A 24,485-nucleotide genomic window follows, 5' to 3' on the forward strand; every position below is an offset into this window, starting at 1 on the left:
GTTTTTCGTTTGGGAGAGTTGTTCCCGTCGGGTGAACACCATTTGAGCCGCATCTCTGGCGACGACAGTGTAACAGTGTCGATAAATCGTCGGGAATCCGAGTTACAAGCGCCACACAAACGAGTAGATCTACGTAGTCATATAATTCAAGCGGCCCTTCTTCCGCTGTCTGGGTCCCCTCCGTCATCATTCTCAACCCCAACGCCTCCAACTTCCCTTGCCCTTTCCCTCTCTCTCTCACTCTCCTGCTTTCTCTGACTCCTTTCATCCCATGACGTGGCAGAGTGTTGATCAACCCTCAAAATTTCTTTATAATGGAACGCAATAAAAAACATCTGCAATTGGAACACCGACTGCAATTCAATTGCATCAGCCACAATTTTGGTCATATCTTCAACTTAATATTATTCAATCCCAACGGTTGAATGCATAAAATACTTCGAACTGCATCTGACACCAATGAATGAATTTCAGGGAATTCTATAATTCATTAGCTCTACGATGAATGCATATCCGACAACATATATTCGAATCTTCCAATGGTATTTAGCATTCAACACTTGCGGTATATTCATAGTTCTTGCATGCAAAACATCGAGTAGCGTTCATTCTCATTGGCCTCTCCCCAAAGTTCCGTACTCCCTGTGCTTGGAAAAAACAAAAAAGAGAGAGGGATGAACAGACGCTACCATCAACGTTGTGGAGAGCAGGAGCTGCCGGGGGATGGTAGAAGAGAGAAGGACTTTAAAGCACAGAACGGGGATGCATTTAGCGCTTAATTCGGGCCACGATGCTTGGTTTCCCGATGTGATTCAGTGCAATCGTGCAGGCATACCAGTGCCATTCGCTATCCTCTCTACAACTACCCCCCCCCCCCCCTGCACACCCTCACTCGCCCAGGACGCTTAATGAAGACACATGCTTCCAGTGGCGCAAGCCAAATGCATACGTTCCTCATGCCGTTGCGTTCCCCGGTTCCGTTCCATTGTACACGTTAATGGTGTATCCGGGGACACAAAATTTGAACCCAATGCACAAGTTATCATTGTTTTTCCATTTACAGTATTAATTTTCCCTATCACTGTGCGTGTAGCTGGGGTATTTTTCAATTGACAATACAATAATTAAACAACGTTAAAATTACGTCAGTCCCTTGACAGCCGAGAACAGTAACCAAGCTAATCCGATGCAAAGACAAGTTTCAATTTCACACTAGTATAGCCCTCTCGGGAGCTGGACTTGTGTAACGCGACCGTACAATATACTGCCCTGGTCGAACTCTATCCTTCCGCGGGGAGTCCAAGTTTCTATGAGGAAATCACAACGTATGACACATCGTGCAAACTTTGTCATTCAGAATACGAGAATTTCAGTTTATTCGCTTCAGAATGAAAAATTTTAGAAGGTAGATGATGAAAATATGTCAAATTAGGGGAAATTATGGAGAGAGAGTGTTTTGCAGTGGTAATATATGTATACATATATATGGATATATATTCAATGGTGAATTTCTAATTTTCTGTGCTGCTTTTTTCCCCTTGAATGGAAAAACATTGCCGCCTGAACGGCGTAACATTTACCCAAGGGGGAGATTGAGCCACAAGAGAAAGGCCGACTTGTATACCAACGAGAGTTTTGTAAACTTTTTGAATCAGCATTTTCCCCCCCTTTCTCTCAGGACCATATCTCATCTCATCTCCTCCTTCCCCTCCCCCCCGGAAGTATCTCTCGCTGATCCGTTGCTGATCGGTCCTCACTTGTTTTCGCATCAATTTAACCGCTCGATAGACGTTGGATACTCCTGGCACTAATACCGAAATATATTTTCAAACAACGGCATTGTTGACTATTTTAGATGATTGATTGATATATGAAGATATACGGGAGCTTTGAAGTGCAATGCTGAGAGGAAAATATAGACCAAATGCAGAAAAGAGTTGGTGACAGACAGTGATGGGCACCACTTTATCCGCGACACGATTCTGCGCTTACCACAGCCACCCGCTTACCACCATCATCACCCTCACGACCGATCTGTTTCACAATCCGATCCGATCTGGTATCCATCTCCCTTGTCAAGTCACCCTTTCGCATAGCTTTCTCCAGCACCCTCGTAGACATCCTTGCATTTGGTATGTTTTTGTACTCCATCGTGTCAACCCTTTGTTTTCTTCACCTTTTCACATGAACATCCATATGCAGCCGCGTGGCTTTCCATGGATATTCGTTCGCTGATGGAATAATAAAGAAAACTGGGGAACATGAATGGAATATCTATTCCGTGATTTTCGAAGTTATCAGGATAATCCAAACACTTCGCCTCGCAAGGGAAATTGTTATGCTTACAAATAGGTATACTATCCCTCAACCTTTTCTCCCTCTTCACCGCCATCTCTCATTAATTTAACATTCCCTAACGTCAATGAATGCGGCTCAAGAGATGCGCGAATAACTCTTTCTTGCAAAAACTTTTAGCGCTACCTCCCAAGTCAACAGTCATAATTTTGAGTAAACAGAGGGCTCGTTCAATTTTCGTAACTTTTCTTCCTTATGAAAGAGATATTTTATTCAAAAGCCGTAAAAATGAGTTGAAAAATTACAAAAGTGTGAAGCGTACTATGCTAAAATGAAAGCTCACGAATGACTTTATATTTGCACAATTTGCGGTATGTGAATTGAACTTAACGAGCGACGACGAGCCTTCCTTCATGACAATATATCAAGGACATGGATGCTCAGAGCCTTCATGATCTATATACAGTTCGAGATATTCCGAATGATCGACGCCTCTGCATCTGAGATATATAGATATATACGCGCATAGGTATATAGCTATATCAGATTAAACCGCTGTGACGATCATACCGAAATGCAGTTAGTTAACCCCGGAATTTCACGGATAATTTAGTTCCAACTGTCTGTTCTGTATCTGTAATTAGGGAGTTTGCGCCATACGGAAAACAGGACATTGTGACTCGTGCTCGCACACAGAAAATATCGAGAGAAATTCTCCTGAAGTGCGGTGCAAGGAACGAGACCCTGAACTTTCACGAGAAAATTGATGAAACTGGCTGGGAAATTTTTTCCGCGCTACACAATTGAATTCACAAAAATTCTGAAATTTTTCCCTCCATGTATGTGATGAATTTGTAATAGTGAAATCAATTCAATCAGAATACCAAAGTTAAACTATGAAAAATCAAAATATACTGGGAAGATTGCGGAGCTCGGCTCATGCAAGTTGAAACCAGGAGGAAAAGTGGTGAACGGAATTTACCGAGGATAATCTATGTGCGAAGTCTTGCAGCTGACGTCAGTACAGGGAATACCCCTTTCTTTTTCTATTTCCCTCCAGCAGTCGCTTAACTTCCGCCTTCAGTTATTACCCCGACGCAACCTCTTCTACTTCTCTTGTCTATCATTTTGTATGCCATATTTCTCACGAATAATTAAATTCATCATGAGAGTTTGGCGATGGCTGAAAATACACTTGATACTTTGAGAAATATTAATGAGGGGCAATTTTCATGGGGTGACGGGAGTTTTCATGGAATATCTGATATTTACAGTCAGTTGAATATACCAGACATACAACAGGCTGTGTAATCAATTCGCTATGTACAATTTTAACCGGAAAAATCGTAAAAATCGCATACACTGAAAAAAAAAACATATTTTTGCCAAATTTATTTTGCCAATATCGTTTTCTCCTATTGAATCATTACTAGGTACTGTTGATTGGGTGCGATAATGTTTATTGCCGAAAATCATAGACATTCTTCCCTCAAGAAAGGACGAAATTTTGAAGAAATCAATACTTCTCTCAGTGCAACAGTAACCGATGGCGACCGATCCATCTTAGAATGATCCTGACCAATGGAGGCCAACGAAGGAACGAATATATGTGTAAAAAGGACCTGTCCATGTAGTTCTCTACAATGGTTCAGCGGAAGCAAGTATAATATGTACGATAGTTTCTCGTGTAATTACTTACATTGGGAGAAAAATAAAAGCAAGCTTGCCATTACCAGAGGGTGTAAGAAAGAAAAAGAAGAAAGAGTCGATGGCCAATCGTAGCTATAACTCGAGACGTGGAACGAATGAATGAAGGCGCCTAAGGGAGCGAATAGTGTAAAAAAAAAGAGTTAAAAAAGTGAAGGAAAAATTGTACAAAAAGTGGATAGAAGGGGGCGTTGAGGTTTGCGTGCATGAGCGCAAGTTCGTCCGGTTTCCGGGAGTTCGCATGCTTCAAGCCCACTTGTATTTAGCTCGCAACACAGTACAGCTCCCTCCCACCACCCTTCTCACCACCTATACACACTTCATCACTTAACAGAACTCGCCCAACCCCCCGGCACAAAAGCTAATCGCTGGTTGAATTAATTCCGTGACTGCGAATGGCTTCCCTGCAGTCCCAGTACCGTGCTACTTTGTTTCTCTACTAATATAGTCATAGACATTGTGGTATTTTCTATTATTTCAGCATGAAAACAGTGAGCTTTTTGTGTGGATGACTCAACCTCAATTAAAATTAACGCTTGCTGTGCCATTAAAACAAAATCCTCTCCATAACCATTGTGCAATTTAATTTTTAAAAAATTAATATCATCTATGGTTCGTTCATACGAAAAACACGAATCCACAGCACAATATTAAATAACGTTTGAGGGACTAAAAATTGAAATGAAACTGGAACACTGGGGTTACATTTCATTCCTCTCGGCTCGATGCACACCCTTCAAATGATAACTCCAGTGTGAAAAAGAGTGGATTCAGCCTCAGCAACGGAGTGCTTGCTTCTGCGCTATAGTCTGTACTCATTCTCCCCACTCTTTCAAAGTGCAATCTTTATATGTTCTGAAGGTATACCAAGTAGGACTCTTAAGGTAGTGCTGCCACCATTCGATTATTGTCTCAACTTTTCAAGAACATCCTTTTTTTATTCTCCTTGTACTTTGAATGCTTACTATTATCATCATCATCATCCTCCAAATACAGACACGTGGGAAATATTCGGAATGTAATGGTATTAATTTTTTTTTTTTTTCATCACACACACCGACTGATATCTGTATCAAGTTTTGTCCAATTGAAATGTCTTGCGTAAATGGAAGAGAGGTATATTACAGTAGAGCCGTAAGTTCATTCGAGATATGAAACAAGTTGCCTAACGAGGCGAAGGATAACACTGTGCCCTGGGCCAATTTCATGCACACAATGCCGGTCTCTCTTCGTTTGATACAAGCTTTTGTATAATACTAGTTGCACTGCTGTTTTGGCAATACAATGTGTAATTTTTCAATTCTCTGCCGCACTCAACCTTCCAAATTTCACGATACAAATGAATGAGCGAATGCACCAGCGATCAAAGATTATTACAATGTTTCAGTTGACAATGTCATTTTCTCATCCTTTGTTAGTCTCTTGTTGAAATTTTGAATAGACAAATTCAAATCATATGGGAGTACATAGTTGCTAGTTTGTAACATGGAAAGTGAATTGTGTGATACAAATGACAAATAATGTAGCTGACAATTAATCACACAATATAAGCAACATCCCCGTGTTTACCGTTTACAAAGTTTTCCAAAAGCGCCAAGTAAATATCAATTATTCATCTCGTAAATTGAAACTTCAACTTTTGTTCTTGGAAATTCTCTCAATAAAGTTATCCCCTGGTGGGTTAGAACCTCTGCCAAGGAGACAAGTGGTAAAGAATTTTCGACTTGTTTTAAATAATTTGAGGCCGTTACGGTCCTGTCATCAACTTTCCAAATGTCAGAATTGGATAAAAGACACACAGGGAAAATGTCGGATCGACGTCGTATTCAGCAGAAATATATACAGATATATAAGTTAAGTTGGTGAATAACAGTGTAGGGCCAAATAAAACGGTCACAGACGACAATCCGGATAGCTGCCAGGTCTCTTCAGTGACAGGGGCCCCGTTGAGTCCATTAATAATATATGCAAACGCCTAACATGAATTTCCGCTCGCCCTCCTATCGACCCTGAAATTCCCCTGTCTAGTGTTCTCTTTCCGCATCAAAATCTGAAATTTATTCTACCTTTACTCCGTCTACTTCTCTACTCGCCTGTCATCGTTAATGATATACAGTCAAACTGGAAAATCGAATTAGAGCTGTGATCACTTGCGATGACTCGTCATTGCGGTTCATTAAAAAATTAGTCAGGCCCGTGACGAGGCCAACGAGATTTTCATTTGACAAATTATCTTGGATCTCAAGTCCTTGGGATTTGGGATTTACCTGAAAGTACGTAAAAACCAATGGATAAAAAACAGGATGAGGGAGAGATATTGGAAAGTGGGAAAGACGGGACCTCCGGGATGGCGGTGAGACGAGGAGAAATATAAGGTTTATCGGCACTGGAAAGATGCAACTCCTCTGTGGTCAACACCTTTTCGGATCGAATACCAGCGAGAGGTCTGGAGAAAAGGGGATTACTGATATACCTGGCGTATAGTTAACGCCACGATAAAGATGGTGCGATGGCGACGGAAGGGATTCTACCTCTCGACCTATCCACTCGAAAATCTATCCCCAAAAATTTCTTCTCAGCAAATACTTTTTTACACTCATGTGAATTGATGAATATCAGATCAATTTTCCCAATTTCAAGTGGTATCACCTTGATTACTAATCCTAGTGAGCTTTACTCAATTCAATATCTGCAGCTGCCTATGCATACACGGTGCGATATACGACACGTACACACCAACAACATTTCACGGGTTGAAATAAAGTGTATACATGTATATACAATTCACCTCTTGCTAGAGCGATTGCGTGCTGAATTTCTCCCTTGAGCGAGTTTTGTGTTATGTAAATCGCGATCGAAAAGTCAAAATAACATGGGACAAGTTTCTCGATCGTAGCAATGGAGCGTACGAGATATACCAGTTAGATTATTGATGATTTTCTTATTTATTTGTTAAATTCAACTGTTGAACGGATCTACCCGTACATTTGTCGGTTAAATTGCCGCATAGTCGAGTATTTTGTTGGTAAATGTGAATAATCCAGGGGTATGACAAACACATGTGGACAAGATACGGTATTAAATTGAATTTTTAATTGGGACCTGTCGACTTTTGGATAACGTATGGAGTTTTGCTCTACTCTTTTGATTCTCGATAATGACAGGTGTGTGTGTGCAGAAAAACTTGGCATTTCGGTGGATCGCGATGACGATGGCGGGGAACTATAAATGGATGGACAGGAAAAAAAAAATGCTAATTCCCAAGTGACACCTATCACAATGTTGCTTTTCCTTCAGATTCCATTATCGAATATTTACCAAGCGAGAGCGCCCGTCAATTTGTACACGGCTACGATAATGATTTTATAATGAATCCGGTTCGGTCCAAATTTGTTCCTCTCCGACACCCAGAGAAGATTTAATGAGACTTTATTCCGCCTGAATATTTTTTATTTTGTGAGAAAACATGCATAGGTTTACGATCGGATCGATATAGTCCATTTATTTTTTTGGCTTTGCGTATATATAAGAGAGATATCGTGTCAAGTATTAAAATCCTGAATAAAAGCCCACCAACGAGCAAAGATAGAGAGTGAAAAGAGGAGATGATAAAAATAATTAATGTTATTGCTAACTGTTAACGAGTTAAAAAAGAAAGGGGGCGTGAATTATATTCTCAACTCAATAAACAAGTCCGAACCATGGGGCGGAACATTTTATTTATTGTATATTTTTGCTCTCTGTGAATATTTCTCTTTGAGGGTTTTTTTTGGTTCTAGTTATCCTTCGATACCATCATGCCAAATATCAACTTGTCGGCAGAAAATAGTTTCATTGAAAAGGGATAAAAAAAAAACATCGGTGTGGGCTCGGCCAATTCACGTGATTAAAAAAACGACGAATCACTGACAATGATTTGGTAGGTTCGTTAAAACGAGAATGAAGGATAGTGGTGAATAATTAAATTAATGTAAATTGATTTTATTATTGAAAAAGTTTACAATCCAGAATCTGCAAATTCAATTAATTATTCTCGGTTATTTCGTCGTGCATTAAAAGCAGAGTTTTGGCGAAAAAAATTGTTAACAATATGATAACAATTCAATTCATGAGTGCATTCAACGGATATTGTAAAATAGCTCAACTGGTTGGCTTAATCAAATCTCCATCTGACATGTGTGACCAATTAGCAAAGACGAACATGTCAGTGGATCCTCGAGCCGTCGCCTCTGTGCCCAACAAGATCCTTAGCTCGCCCACGTGTGGACTTCACTGCAAATATTTGTCATGGCACCCCAAATCAGCGTGACACAAGAGGTAATTATCGATAGTGAATGAGAGTTACCTACTACTCCAGTGGTAGAACCAACCCAAACATGATTATCCCTAAATATTAATTTCCGGTTGTAAATAATGAATTCAATAATCCTGAACTGTCACCGGTGGAAATGATATTATCGAATTCAATTTGGATGATTTTTTTTTTTGCCCTGGAAATTCAAGAACGACGAAAATCGCTCTTGTGAATTTTAAGAGACGTAGGAGGTGCAAGTGACCGAATCGAGGCAAAGTCGATTAACGGAGCCACTGTCGTAGTAGCAGCAAGTAGGTATTAGCGGAGATTAATCGGACGCTCCGGCTCCGTACCTCTTAAGGAGATAAAGATCTAGGGGTGGCATCGAAGAAACGAGACGGAACGGGCCACAGCTTATTTAAGACAAGGGGTGAGGGGCGAGGGGGAGGAAGGGGGGAAGCGTGATATAGGTAGTACCCACAGAGATTGGTTACTTACGAAGGCGTCCCTTGGTTAAAGAGCCCGCGCACCACTGATATCAACCATACCATCCTGGATCGTCCAAAAGTTTGAGAGATTTTCTTAAAAAATTCTTTGCCATTTTATTTGATAATCTCGATCAACATTAATATTCAATTATTTTGATTATTTCACTATGTTGCTTTATACCATTACACGGGGAAAACTATTCAATAAAAATGGCTGCGCCCTTAACATAATTCGTAATAGAAGAGAGTGGCTAATTTTTAAATATTTTTCGCCCGGAAATTTTGATAGGATTTCTCGTTCCCTCCAGCTATCACCATGTATTTCATGAAATTAACAGGTCACGTGACATGCGTGAGAATAAAACATCAAGCTCAGAGGAATAGACAATTTTTCAGCCAACCATGCAATGAATATGGTGGGCTAATTCCTACCGATATTCGATCCGTGACAGGGGGAATTATTTCTCTGTAGAAATATTATCGAATATGATGCGTCTCGAGGCGCTTATATCGCGACTGAAAAACGAGCTCATGTAGTACCGAGAAGGCCTGAAAGAGCCCCCTTGATGCAAGCGGTAACGTTTACTCGTAACGCCGAGGTATTACGGATCGACGATGGACCATCGCCCACGGTGTAGCTGATGTGCGTGGGTCGTGCAGGCACCTCCGTATATCCCTGCACCTGGTATCCTCGTCTTCACCCTTGGGCCCCTGAAATACCATTTTATTTCTCACACACCGCATAAAAATATCTTCTACTCTATTTAACAATCCAGCTTTATGTATTGTTCACTAGTTTCAATAGCCCCTGATTTATTTTCATAATTTTATTTCACCACAATTTCTTTTTCTCGAATCCCATCTGGCGGCACACGTCCAATCATCGAACACCGTACACGTTATGCTCCACAGTTGATGAAAAAAGCAGGCACACATGATTGTACTTATACATATACGCAAGAGACTTACTGCTATAAGTCCGCGGCTTGCCAATACCTCAAACCCGCATCGCAATCTCGTGCGTGCACGTAGCAACGTTGCCAGGGTCGAGACCTGCCTTCAAATTTTATTACTCACACCGTGGTATGTCGAGGCCCCTACAGGTAATGAAATTTTTTTCTTCCCTCCTTGTACACCTATACCTTACCATCGCCACTCTGCGTAATTCTATTTTGTGCAGATGGACGAATATCCCGGCAAAATTATTGAATATTTTACATCATAAGTTAATTGCACTCGATCATTTCACAGTTGGTTAACTACGGAAAAAAATCAATACAGCGAAACGACCCCCAGATGTGAGACTTTAATGTGAACACGTTTAGAAAAATGAAGAAAAAAAAATGTGACTAATTGGAACGACAATATTAAATATCCTCAATCAAATGAAGAGAAAAATCTCATGAATTTCCTCAAATTTCATTTGAAAGTGTTACAGTGAAATTTGAAAAACTTGTGAGCAATGAAAATCGATTAATCAATGATGTTCTCATTAAAGCCCGTCTCGCCGCCTCTTATGTTACTTATTAAAGGCACCGGATGCGTGTCTGGGAGTTTTCTGTGGTGGCATAGTTTGAGGTACCTTCTTGTTGAAGTTACCAGAGCATAACATCGTAGTAAACCGCGCTATAATATCGTCTATGGGACGCAACCAGACGCACAAGAAAACCTTTTTCCACAATAGAAGCCAGCCCCTCCATATGATGAATTTTATGATAAATGAAAATGAACGTGAATCGTGTACTTGCATGAAATGATAACCGACTTTTCACGCACAATTCCACGACTTATTGAACATTATTGGTGCACCTGAGACTTGTCATGAGGAACAACAAATTGGGCCCTTTTCATACACACTGATAGTCTCCATAAAAGTCGAACAATTGAATTTCATAGTCGACTGGAGGAATTTTCTTGTCAAGGTTTTCATTGTTCGGTTGGAGCATTTGCTGGGGGAAATATATGAGTTAGTGCAAAGTGTTTGGCCAGTTTGATCCTGCAACGGCGATGCTCGCCGGCTTCACATAGCTTACGCTATATTAGTTTTGGGGGGTTATTAATATCGTAATGACAGGCCCATTGTCTTTGCACGTGACAATGGCCGTTTACTAATGGCTGCCAACCGAATAATCGAGGCAAGGCTTGGACCCATATATACCTATACGATGCTGCCTTGCATTGTATACCTAGCTGTGCTGAAGCTTGTTCCGATATCGCCGCAACAACGCTCGACAAACGCTTTCCCTTCAGCTTTCTCTTCAAATATTCAATATAACCATTGATTGAACATTCAAAGCTCATTTGACGTTTTCAATACTGCTCACGTCAAATACACCACTATTCATCCTAGACAAATTGCTATTCTTCCAACTCCATGTTGTACCAACTGTGTTGCTATGCAACTGCAAAATTTCTTCAACTCGTGTGGGAGAAATTTATTTAAAAACATTAATATTCGTTAATCTAATTTTACGTTGTCCTAATATATCTGGAGGTGTACACTACATGCGTAGCTACAGAATTTGAACTTGCATAGCGGATACTCCGAGGAGTGCATTCTATTCTCGATCAGACGAAATTCTTTGACGACTGTTTGAAAACGGTATGGCACCGAGGAATTCCCTTTGCATAGAGATGTGTTTTTACTAGGTTCATACTGCTTCTAGATATCATTGAATCGTTGAATATTTCCATCGATTCGATAACTTTTCTTGGGCTCAATCATCCGACAAAATTGTTTGCAAATTTCGATAGAGATATTCTTGAACTAGAAGGGAAATGGGAGATAGTGTAATCCGGAAAATCTACATTTTAGAGAAATCAACGAGGTGCATCTTCACCTATTTTCAATCTATTTGCTTGCTTCAAGTGCTCTCAATTGCTCTTTCAGAGTGGAATTTGAATTTTGCAAAATGTTGTAGGATCAAGGAATAACTATTACACGTGAATACCGTATTGCACATCCCTGATACGGGTTTTATGGGAAAATCAACACATCAAGCAAATATGATTTCTATCTCCATAATATAATTGGATCATTCAAATATAATTGCCGTAAAATGGAACTTCCACACACTGAACACACAGTTAATAACGCAAGTCTCTTTAATACCCAAAATGGCTGTTTGCCATAACTTTACGATCGATGCGTTTGAACAGGCACCATCTTCGGAGAATATATTAACAAAGATTGCTTCTCTCAAATTGATAACGTCATTGAGATTAACAACACCATATATACATATTACTGACTTCATTGCGATTGATGAGATTTTGCGTGAAGTTTAATTCAGATTTGTTTTGTTGTTTATCCCCCGTCGTGACAAAAATAACAACAGAAATTTGCTTTGTTATGATATGCTATTCCTTCTATCGACACTTTTTTTTTTTAATTTTCGACGTTCTTCCCACGGTCTCCAATTGGTATTATAATAATTTTCAAATTATCCCAATTTCACTTGAATCGCTCTCTTATGGCAAACCCGACCTTATTCACTAAGAGTACAGTAACAGGAGTTTCCCTCAACTTACGGTCCGACGTCTAATCATTCTCAGAATGCATCAATTGCTGGCCTCGAGAATTTTATTCCCATGGAGAAAATTTCTACTAAATGAAGTGAATGTACATGACATATTGTACACGGTATTAATCGTAGAAACACTATAACAGGACCAAGTTCCGTTGCAGTATCGAAGTATTGTAAGAGCGTATGGAATGACTTGCTGAATACAGAGACTATCGCATATGGTTTTATCATAAAATGTTCACTCAGCGTTGGACATCTCCGTAGAAGTGAATAAACTTTCACCACATCGTATTTGAATTTTTCAAAGTTAGAATTTTTCCATTTTTTCTTGCCCCCCTTGTGCTGAATAAGTTCAAAGTTTCTATCTCCATTTTTCTCATTCTCGTCCTTTATCTTGAACTTGAACATGCAGAAAGCTCCTTCGCGAATGCATAAAGCATTCCTCTTCAATTGCATGAAGTTATTTACCAGAGAAAATAAACAGAAATAGATGAGGAAAAAAAAGAATGAAATATTGGTGTACAATGAGAATGGTACACGGATGTAGAAAAGAATTTGTCCAGTCTGCAAACTCTATACGTGGAATATAAAAAAAAAATGTTCAATTCCTTTTCTTTAAGGTCATGTTGGCATTTTGCATTGCCTTGGCTGGGATAACCCCCGTATGTAGACCCTACAAATGGTCATTTTTCCAAACAAGTATCGTCGACCTACAACATATCTGTGGATATATCTCAAAAAAGTTGGTAGTAGGGAATACGAAGACGATCCAGTGAGTGAGAATAAAAGAAGGTACAAGCAAGAGGTGTAACTCCCTTTATGGATTCCCTTCTCCTGTGGAATGCAACTAAAGGCATATTGCACTCGAGACCTGGGCAAATCACATCAACATCGGTGTAGCTGGGCTTGGTGGTTGGATCGAGAGCGCACCAGTGTAGATATCTGAGGTGTAAGGTGGATATGCCAAGTTGAATTAATAATCCTCAGATCGTTGAGGATAGCGGTGCTCACTAGAAACTCAAAAGATAGGCCTCGCTCAGAGGTGGATCCAATGCTATTCTATTGGATATACTATATGCGAGTTGGAAACGAGAAGGCAAGAGAGGAGCGTCTAAGGAGCGAGCATCGAGTTGATTTATGCCAGATGGAAGATACTGCGTGGCTGCTTTTGCGCCCCATCCTCTCATACCTCTTTCTCTAATTTTCCATCTCACTCCTTTGTGGTGTGCTCTATGTGCGCACTCAGGTGTGTAAAACCCTTCGGGCATGATATCTGAACACTTGCCAGAGCGAATTGCAGAACCATAGGGTTGCAACTGTAAAAACTAAATGTACGGATTCACACTGTGGACATGATGCAGGACAATGAACCACCACTGCGAGTCACTTTCACCGGTTACATTTTCAGAATAGAAAGCCAAATAATATTGTGAATTTTTCACGAGTGATTTTCGATCAAAGAAATACTTAGCTCTCTTTCTTCACTGGCGAAAATTTCTCAAAACCTCCACCACACGTCGGGTGAGATATCTTGAGGCTACACAATGAGACCAGTTGGTCGGATAAAAAGAATGTTGGGGTTGGAATAGCTGTCAACGGTCTTTGAAAAATGTGCCAAGTCGTGAAAAAGTAGCTCCTCTGGCTCCACAAGCGCCGTATACATGTTCCCTCCCACCGTTTCCAGGACTTCCATCGCACCATCAACTAATCTCCAGCCATGGGGTTTGCTAAGACAACTGGAGTTCGCCTTCTGTCGTCATCCCATTTACCTTTTACAATTCTCTTCTTACTCACCTCGCTGTCTAGTGTCATACCGGAAAATATAGCAGAATAATTGAAGAATGACCGAGCAGACGCTCGTTAAACACGTAAATATCATTCATCAGAATTCTCATCGATATTCTATATTAATTCAGGGACATGGGATGTTGAGGCCAACAGGAACTTATGACCAGATGACGTAATTATCATCAGCGAGTACGAGAAGCACGTACAGGCTCGCACGCCGCGGTTGGCCTTTTTGTTTATATGGTGAGGACTTCAGAATGGCTTTTTTCCTCTCACACACTGAAGGCACGGTACAAGGCTAGTCATGCACGCCATTAAGTAATGCATTGGATTTCTTCAACTTGTCGCATCATTCCCGTTTCGTAACTCGTTTGCACGAGTCCCGAGGTCTCGATTCCCCTCCAACTCTTCAACTCTACTAATGAAAAAGTAAATGACAGGCTAATATGTTATATCGTCATTGTAATAATTCCGTAAACAATGGACGGAACTTGGATATTAAACCAGGTTGAATGTCTCCCAGTGCGGAAACAATTAGATATTATGTGACCACGAAAATGGCTAGACAAACGAGCGTGAAAATGCTCCCCGGAAATTGCCAAAAAGTCATATACTTTGTCAGGCAAACAGCCAAGGAAGGAGGGAAGTGTAGCACCAGAAGCTTTACAACTACCCAGCCATTGGTGGGATCAATTTATCATTCGCGTTGGGAGAATGAAATCGATAGCTTCTGCGAGCTCGCATCCGATATTGACGATAATTTAAATTGAAAGCCCATTTCGATTGATGGTGAACGCCTCCGCATACTCTGTGTCGAGTTAAAGGAGTGAGCACCTTCTCTATCCTTCTCCCTTTGCCCCTCTTCGAGACTGCGAGAAGAGAGAAAGGGGCTAAATCGAATCACGTTGCAGCCAGTCAATACCATTGCATACTATCAATACCTACGACGCGCGTATACCGACAGAGATCTTGTGCATATACTTTTCTATATGAGTCCCTCTCCAGTTTCACCCCTGTCACTGTTGAAAATTTACAATGCTATATATAACGTCTTTACTGGAATCATCGACAGACTAGACCAATAAGATGTAAATATACTCGATACAATCACTTGTTCTGGCAACCGACAAGTTTCAATTGTCTATATTTACATTTGAAATTTACACAATTCTACATTGTCCCGATTAATGGATTCTATTTCAGGCAATGCACATTATTGTCGAAATTATATATTGAAAAAAAAAACTGTTTCAATTTACATTGAAAACTAATACAAATATGTAAATTGGGAGGAAAAAATAACGTTACGTGAGTAACAATAAATAACCGTTGAAACAATGCAACTATGCTGCATAAAATATATGTACGTATCCTTTTTTTTTTTTCATTTTTGTTTTTATTGGTCTGGCTTTTTATGCCTGAGAGTAAATGTCCCAACATACGGCCTCGTCGCACGAGGACAAGGATGGCCGTTGGGCAGTGTTATTCGAAACATGAACCGACAGGCATTCAGTTTCACAGGAGGATGAAACTGTAAAAAAAAATGAGTGCACATCTCGTGGCACAAATGGCTGCATCATTAATTCGTCATGGAGGAAAATATCTACCTGCATATTGATATTGGTGTAGCTCATTAATGTGGCAAAGTTCTATTAGACTCTCCACTGATGAGAAGATCACGCCGGATACGAGTTAGGTATTGGTTACAAGTATGCCATGGCTCCTGGTGATTTTCAAAGTTCTCGATAATGTCAATAGAAGTTTCATGGAACGACAGTTGAAAGAACATACAAAAGTGAGAAGAAAATTAAACACATAATGACAATTTTCATCGATAAACTGCAACTGTTGATATGCTAAATGATTCTCGATGATGTCCACCATGAATTGTGAATTACGAAGCCCTAATTACAGGATAATGAGATTCAACACGCGAGCGCAATCGAAAGTGATCAACGAGTCACGACAGCTGTGGTAATGTGTGAATGAGATGAAAAATAAAACTGTAAATTCTCCAACCACAAAATGTGGACGACGTAAATAAGCTCATTCAAATAATCATATATACGAAAACCACGGTCTCATACATTAACCGTCTAGTTCTATGTGATGTTCAATGTCTCTCACTGACCCAAAGTATATATAAAGCTTGACAAACTCGCGTATGTATGCAGAAACATATACCTAACAACGTGTTTCAGCAGCAGGATTACTGGCATACGACGACGATGTACATCGTAAGAGAGTATTGAATATATACTGTGCAACGAACGAAATGTTGAGGACGGCTCGTTTAGCCATACTTCTTCTCCCTTTGATCCAAGGATTTGCGACTCTATTTTGCATTCCGTCTCGTCTACCCATCGCAGCCATCCCCAGAAACATTTATTTCTCTCCCCATATCTTAATTTTTCATTTATTCAATGCACAGATAAAATGTACTTTCCCAAGCCTGTTACTCACTTCACTTCACTTCACAAGAGTTGACGAACAAAAACATCCATGAATTAAAATCCATTGTCAAATCTGCAAAATTAGACAATTAGCCCATTGCCCGCTGTTTCGTGTGCTTTAGTGCACTCAAATTTGTTTTTCTCCCTTTCGAATCCACACGAGTAGGGGACACGGATCGTTTCATGTGGTGGAAAATATATAGCACCGATGGCTGGTGAACAGTTGAGTTCTATATTTTCTCCGGTGGAAAATATAGATGCTGAAGAACCTCGTGGTGTCTGGGGCGCTTTCTAGTCTCGAATTAACATCCACGCGGTTGAGTGTAATTTTTGGCACGCAAAGCAACCACCGTCGGAGCATTTGACTCTTAACGAATGTGCCACCACACTTATTCCAATTATTCCGTGTAATCATTGATGAAAGTCCTTTCCTCCTCAAACGCAATGAAAATTAAAGTGTCAATTTGCCGATTATTCTTCATTGCCATGGCGCCAACCTCTCTACACACATTAAAAAAAAATACTGTACGTAAATCGCAACTCTGTACACAAGGAATTTTCAAAGGACTAACACAGTATAAATAGGTATACCTTATAAGTCCACGAGTTAGCACATTGTAGCCAGTAAAGAGAGGGAGGTACGTATATTATTATGCTGGCTTAATGAGGATGCCGACATTCCGAGATGGCCTGTAGTACCACATTTGATCATGAACTAAGCCGTACGTACAGTAGATATGTACGCTTCAAAGGCGGCTGGAATTTTCTTGCTCACCCGACCACCCCTGGATATCAGAAATGTATTATTTATTAGTTTCCCGCGCATTCAGCGAAGAAGCCGTTGGCCATGACGCGATCCTCGACAATCATAAATTTTCTCTGAACCCCGAGTATTGGTTATAGCGTGAATTTCACGCTGCTCATTCACGCCCTACCCTCACCACATTGTTTATACATATAGATATAGATATATGTGTGTGTCTATATATATCCTAGTTTTTTTTTATCGAGAAAACTGGTACAGAGATCCTTTGAATTTTAAATGTTTGATGCGACGACCTTCCTGGCCACTTTAACCCCCTATCTCTTTGAGTAGCTCACAGTACATCGCAGCAACTGATACACACATACACACATAAATGCCTGGGTACAGAAGTCGTTGGGACTTTACAAAGAGTCATTTTACTTCGTGTTCAGTGCGTGCAATTCGTTTATACACCTGTGGGCAAAGTGAACTAAATTAGATGTTCTCTTTACCAATGAGAGTGTAGCTCATTTGCATTCTTCCCTTCTTTTGGATCCATTTCCTCCATTTTTTGGCACGAGAAAATTTTTTTATAGCAGCAATAGAAAATACGTAGTGCCTCGCGAGACGACAATTTGAACCGTTTTATTGTGATACATTGAGACTATTTATAGGGTAAATTATAGAAATAATAGTATCGTCATGCCAATGCTTCAGCGCTGAAATCTGGGACTTTTGATCATTTTGTTTGATGAGTGCCATGAACGCCTATGACTCTATAAAAAATAGTGCAAGCATACGTGGACCGCCGCTCATCAAAAGGTTTTTCTCGGAATCGTGTGGTACGTGACCAAGGCTGAAACCCAGTCTCAGTCGCTAAAGGGGGTAAAGTAGGAGAAGAAGAAAAAGACGGAGGAAAACAGAGAGCCCAGACGAGAGTGGTGCGGAAGAGACACACATATATGCAAGTGTACAACGCGTACGGAAAACTTGTACATGACAATCTCGGATGTCCGCTGTATGCAATGCGTCATACAGAGCAAAAAAAAAGTTAGAGAGGAAGGAGACACACGCGGTGGAAGATGAAAGCTAATGAAAAAAAAGAATTTTAAGCAAAAGTGAAAAAAAAAATATTGGCAGCTAAAATGGTACTTTTTAGTGCACAATAAGGCTTGACAGAGAAAGGCCTGTCATTGATGGTTCTCAGTGGTGTGTAGTGGTTCTCATGAAAAATTTTTATGACGTATTAATCATAAGGAAGGGAGAATTCAATATCGACACTTGAATTTAACTGGATTGAAATATCGGCTTGTTAGTTAGTTGGTGAGAGTAACCGATTCTTTTAATAAATACGTCGATCGTAAACTATGTCACCCTAGAATCATTAAACATCAACATATCGCGAGATGGTTTTTATCATATTCTTTCGGGCTCTATATACAATCGTCGGTTCACTTTCAACGGCGAAGAAGACAGAGAAAGGGAGAAAGGAGGGTGGTTGGTCGTGCGATAAATCTGCACGTCGTATTAAAAGATTCTCTCTCGCACCCAGCCAAACGGATACACTCGAGCTGTTGTTTCTTACTATTATTTCACGAGCCAAAGCCATATACAACAATATTCCATGGTATGGAGAGACGTGTCACAACGATGAAACATCGTGCATCTTTTCTCGGATGAATCTCACCCGTTTCACAAATACGTGGAGCATGAGCAGGAATGAATCATCGTTCGGCTGCAAGATTTGTTATGAAGTCGTGGAATTTCTGATGCATTTATGTAACTGATATAAACTGCATAGGACACGATTTTTTCCGAAAAGGGTATGATCGTTCATTTATGGCCATACCACCGAAATCAAAATAAATGTGATATTATCAAATGGTGTGAGAGAGGAGATAGAATAAAATACAAGGCATTCAATAATCATGTTGCATCAGGCCATAAATCTTCGTGGTGATAGAGATCGGTAATTTAAAAGGGCTTGTCTTAAGAGTAAGTTTCAAGTTGTATACCAATAGTCGATTTCAACTTATTGTTGGATAGAAACGGCAACGAGGAAATGGGAATACATGTAAATCGAGAAGAAGAATGGACGTACTGTAATAGTTGGTAGCTTTATCTTTGAATTATGAGACTGTACCGGACACAATTGACTGTTTAAATTCACACATTTGTTTGATCAATCTTTAATAACACACTTGCACGCACTTACGAAATTTATTATTACCACAGTTCCCATTATTTTCATCAAGTTTCCCCATTTATTTCTGAATCCATTCACGATAAATTTACTATGTATATGCAAATCGATATACCAGGTGTAATCACTCAAAAAAGGCCCTTTTTTCTCTCTCTCTCTCTCTCTCACTGAGAAAATTGCTTTTTTTTCTCACCTTTGGAATGAACCCTCCCAAAATAAGTGGCGCAGGCCATTAATGCAGCAAGAGCTGTCCCATCCCCTACGCTTTTCCACACATTTTTTCCTGATAAAACCCGACGACCGCATGCGTGATCAACTTGTGCATTCACTCGACCCTATTCCTAAATATTGATCAATCCAATAATGACTCTTATAGGACATGGTAGAATGGAATGGATGAACAAAATTATGTTTTTTCCCTTTTTCTCACTGAGAAAAAATTGGGATGAATTCATATGCGTAAATTTTCATATCTCCCACTCGTGAATAATAATGAAATCGAATATGGAGATTGCAATATATTCACCATGTAAATGACGAAAGAGTGTCGGTGCCGACGAAGGTGTTGTCGACTGGGATACGTGGGTGTTTGAGTTGAGCTTAGTGGGAGGGAGCACAGATGGTGCTACCGGAAGGTTTGAAACCATGAGAAGCATTCGTTAGGAGGTGCTGATGGAAATATTTCCTTATTGAAATATTGATAACACAATCTGCTGGTATCATTACATTTTCCAACAACTCATCTCGCCACTTATTGCCCTCAATTTCACATGCGTTTAAAATACGAATGAACAGTCATAATAAATGTAAACCAGACATTGCTTATCATGATGATTATGATAAAAGTCTAGCATTCAGGAGTCCTTTCTTTCAAGTTCTTTGTCCACTTGGCAGAGTCCATTATCTATTGTGATAAGAGCTAAAACTGTGGAAATACTTTTTCGTCTCATATGTTTCCCCTTGTCCCATGCATAGCCGACAGAAACATGTGACCAGTTGTTGGCATGTGAAAATGAATCACAATATTTGAGTGAAAAATGAGTTTTTTACCCAGCCACGCATGAATAGACGATTTATGAAAAGGCGATCTCTGTGATTGAAAAATAATTCGAATCATGCTAAAGGACAATTGTACAGTAGAAGCTCTGTGGGACGGATAAGTAAGACGCTCAGGGAATCCGGCCAGAGAGGTTCATTGTTTCGCTGAGCTGAATCAATTACACGGTCCGGCTCCGGATTGATCCTATCTGCCTCAACGAGGGAACTCATTCACGTTTGGTGTATATTTCCCGTTGAACAAACTGTATGTACACGCCGTTGCTCTAGGAGGTACGACAGTTTGTCCAGGACATTTAAACTCTGGCCATTTGGATACTCCGAGTCCATCGTAATTGGATGAAACGACGGTAAACATGCCCACGATCATTACATCGGTAATCTCAAAGAGAGCCCTGGATTAATTTCATTATTCATTCATCCACCGTAGACGAAACATTAACGAGTAAACAATCATCATAATGAGCATTAAAATAATGCGATATACATCATCCAACTGTCAGTCAATAATCATTCAATTATCCAAACATCATTGTCCGATGAGATTGTACTGTTATCCCAGTGGAATGAAAAATATTCACACTCGCAGAAGATAATTACAGAATTCGACGGATGATGCGACTTTGATAGAGAACGAAGGAGGCGATGCGAGGATGCTGGGGGGGCCTTCTCGAAATTACACAAATGGAATGGAAAGTGCAATGGAGTGAGTCTCCGAGGCACATTCACCCTGGAGTCGGATAGCTACGGTCAATCCGCGAAGGCAAGTCAACAACTAGTTATCCAAGCAAACGGTCCCTATTGCCGCTTGTCGTCCTATACGTTGCCAACTCGTACACTTGGCTCTAAGCTATCACTGATACGGCACTAGATTGCAGGGACCAGACTGTTGAGGCCATCCATTGGGCTACTATTTTAATAGTGACTGTACCGAACGAGGCGAACCGAAGAAGAGGAGATATAAAGGAATGTCTCTGCTATGAAAAGTTCACCTCGCAGATGAGTTAAATCCAGTGATAAATATACCGAGAGAATTTTCATTCCGACATCATTAAGAGTGTTACTCAACTTGATCACCCAAATATCATCAGTGATAATGAGTTCAACCAAATAAAATATCATGGCAATGCAGAATGACTAACTAGGTAGGACAATAGACCTGTCTCACGTATTAACGGCCATTTGTTTGATAAAGACCTGCACATTCTGAATTCCCATGAATGCTCAAATATTTGCTTGTGCATATCCTTCTCATATTCCAACCTACAACGTGATTCGCAAGTAAAACGGACCAGAAATCGATTAGGAAATTTCGTACAGGCGTTTACTTTGACCTCGCTTGCAGATCATTCAGTACATAACAATTCTCCATCAATGTAGATATGTGAAAAGATGAATGCGAATCGAAATGTTCGCAAAGTTCCTATGACTCAAATGTGGTAATCCGTCGACGGAATGATAATTCTGCATGCGGGCGCAAGTCATGGAAAGCGTATGAATTTTCACCGCTATTTCCCGTTAGCTTTCAATTTCAATAGCTGTACGTAGATAAAACCATATGAAAATTCACGTTGAAAGCGTCGATTTTCATTCAACACATCAGGGAATAGTTGCTAATCGCATGTGCTATCGTCCAACATTTGTAGGGAGATGGATATGAAAACGTTGAAATTAGTATTATTTTCACTGTGAAAGTGGACGCTCGTTAGTAATATCAAGAAAAAAATTTATCGATTCAATGGAGGCTGGAGAAGTCACGAATGCCAGTGTTAATATGATACTGAGTTTCGAATTTCCGCGGGTATTTAAAAATTATGGACTCGTGAGAGGTGAAATAAAAGAGGCAAGAATGAAGGGGTAGGAGGGAGAAGAGGAGGAGAGAGAGAGAGAGAGACAGAAAGAACCCAAGGCATAACGCAGGGTGAATCGGGAATTCATGAAACGATGGTAGCCGAAGGTACCGACGCATGCTGCGACATAAGCTTGAGCCATTAAATATAGCCAGCTCGTAACAGATATAGCTCATTACTCGCGTATAACAGTTACTCCTGCAATTTTACCTTCTTCTCTCTTCTGGACAGGTGTCCAATTTGAAAGTGTCCCTCTCTCTCTCTCCCTCTCATGTGCAGTCCACTCCTTTCAATGACTTTGTTCTGCTACATTCTCCAACCCCAACTCCATTTTGTGCACGCACATAATTATCAACTCATTTTGAGCATGTTTGTGCACCAGGGCCAAACGCATTCCAATTATTTAAACAATACTAATGCCCTTTAATTATCTCCTTTCCTCAAAAAACTCGTGAAATGATTCTTATCTGTCAAATATACTTGAAATAACGAGATGATACACTCCCGTTGCTTTTTTTTTCCGTTCCCATCCCCCTATCCGGTCACTCCAAGTGTTGATGAATGTTGGAGAAATGTCACGTCTGGTACAATCAATCTCCGAAAATAATGGATATACTTCTTGGGATAACGAGAATTTGGCATTTTATCTCGAATCAAGTTTTTAGAAAGGGGAATCTAAGGGCCTCTTAGCACTTGTACCAAAACTTTCAAGAGACTCTCCAGCCAAGAAATTATCAAATGCATTCGACGACAATCATAAAGCTGTGACAGGAAGTCACGAAAATAAAAAAAAATCAAGTTTTATTTTTCTTCTCACTTATTTCTCTGAAAAACTATTATTAAAGGCAGGAGTTTATATAGCGTTTCACATCTTGTGCTGTCACAGGATGTTGTTGAATCGGATTTTAGAGTAGATAGAATGAAAGTCAGAATTATTTTTGATACAAAATTATTCTTGAGAATATTTTCTAAATTCATCATTTTTAGGTCGATAAGAATCAAGGAAAAGACCATTTGTGTTTCTCCAACAGCTATATTTTGGTAGACTAGGACGGGTCGGAAGTTCCTGTCAAATTTCCCTCCTTTTGACGAACTTTACATGTCAATTCCTCTCTTTCAGTCCTTTGAAAATGACCGGATAATGATGTCCTATTACACACATTACTGATAAAATGGATTAGGTATTGCGAGCGAATGGATTTTCGTTGTAGGTCAGAGTCTATTTGGTTCCACTAAACGATCATTCGTTAATAATTAACGAATCTCATTTGAAATAAATGAATCATTCTATCAGTGCATGAATTACGTGAATTATTCCATAATTTGAATTCTCAATATTTTCTTCTTTCTAATTGATGTGCAGTAGTTCAATGGATATTTCTTTCGTAATTAATTTCGAATTGAGACAAATTGAAGTCTCCACACGGAGTGAACACACGATTAGAAATTACAATGTGAACGTGGTAATTGAGGACCATAGAAAACACCGTTCAACGTACATTCATTTGAACCGAATACCATATCGACTGAAAATATTTATCATGCATAACTGTAACGCTTAATTATGGTGGGTAGGGTCCTGATGATTATGTTCCACAGTAATAAATAATTTTGTATTTCTTTGTCCGGGTCGATGCAGTGACGCATTAACTGTGGTCTCTTTACGCACGATGATTAACCGCGAGTGCATGAATCAATTTTATATAATTATTTAATTAATGTAGCAAAAGTCGGTTCAGATTGAATATATTTCCAACTGAAATTCAATTCAGGAGGTTCATTGAAATAAAAAATGGAATGATGTGCTAATTATTGGGAATTATCATGACCTTGACGAGCAGGATTATGCACACACCTTTTGCACGATAGAAAATATTACAGGTAGAACCGTAGATGAGTCAACAATTATTTATTTGTAGTTCTATGGCCCTGTTGATATGGTCATTTGTGCTTGAGATATGATGAGACAATCGTGAAGATCACATTGTGGACGATATCAGGGGGATATGGAACAATACTGGGTTGTTCCAGCAAGCCGGTGTCATTCGCCCACGCAATATGCATACTCAACAAATATAA

At 39.8% G+C, this 24,485-nt stretch overlaps 1 protein-coding gene and 1 long non-coding RNA gene across 6 annotated transcripts in view; one reads left to right on the forward strand and one right to left on the reverse strand.

The window, feature by feature from the left end:
- Positions 1-24,485, forward strand: part of LOC135172709 (ephrin-B2) — a 228,783-nt gene that overhangs the window by 102,429 nt on the left and 101,869 nt on the right. The gene's annotated exons all lie outside the window — the stretch shown is intronic.
- On the reverse strand, positions 16,660-19,793 carry LOC135171237 (uncharacterized). The gene is made up of 3 exons (XR_010300510.1): positions 19,694-19,793; positions 17,144-17,337; positions 16,660-17,053 (listed from the first exon to the last, which is right to left on the reverse strand). It is a non-coding gene; the product is annotated as an uncharacterized LOC135171237 (long non-coding RNA).

This window comes from Diachasmimorpha longicaudata, chromosome 2 (genome assembly GCF_034640455.1).
Source record: "Diachasmimorpha longicaudata isolate KC_UGA_2023 chromosome 2, iyDiaLong2, whole genome shotgun sequence".
In the NCBI taxonomy this organism is placed as follows: domain Eukaryota; kingdom Metazoa; phylum Arthropoda; class Insecta; order Hymenoptera; family Braconidae; genus Diachasmimorpha; species Diachasmimorpha longicaudata.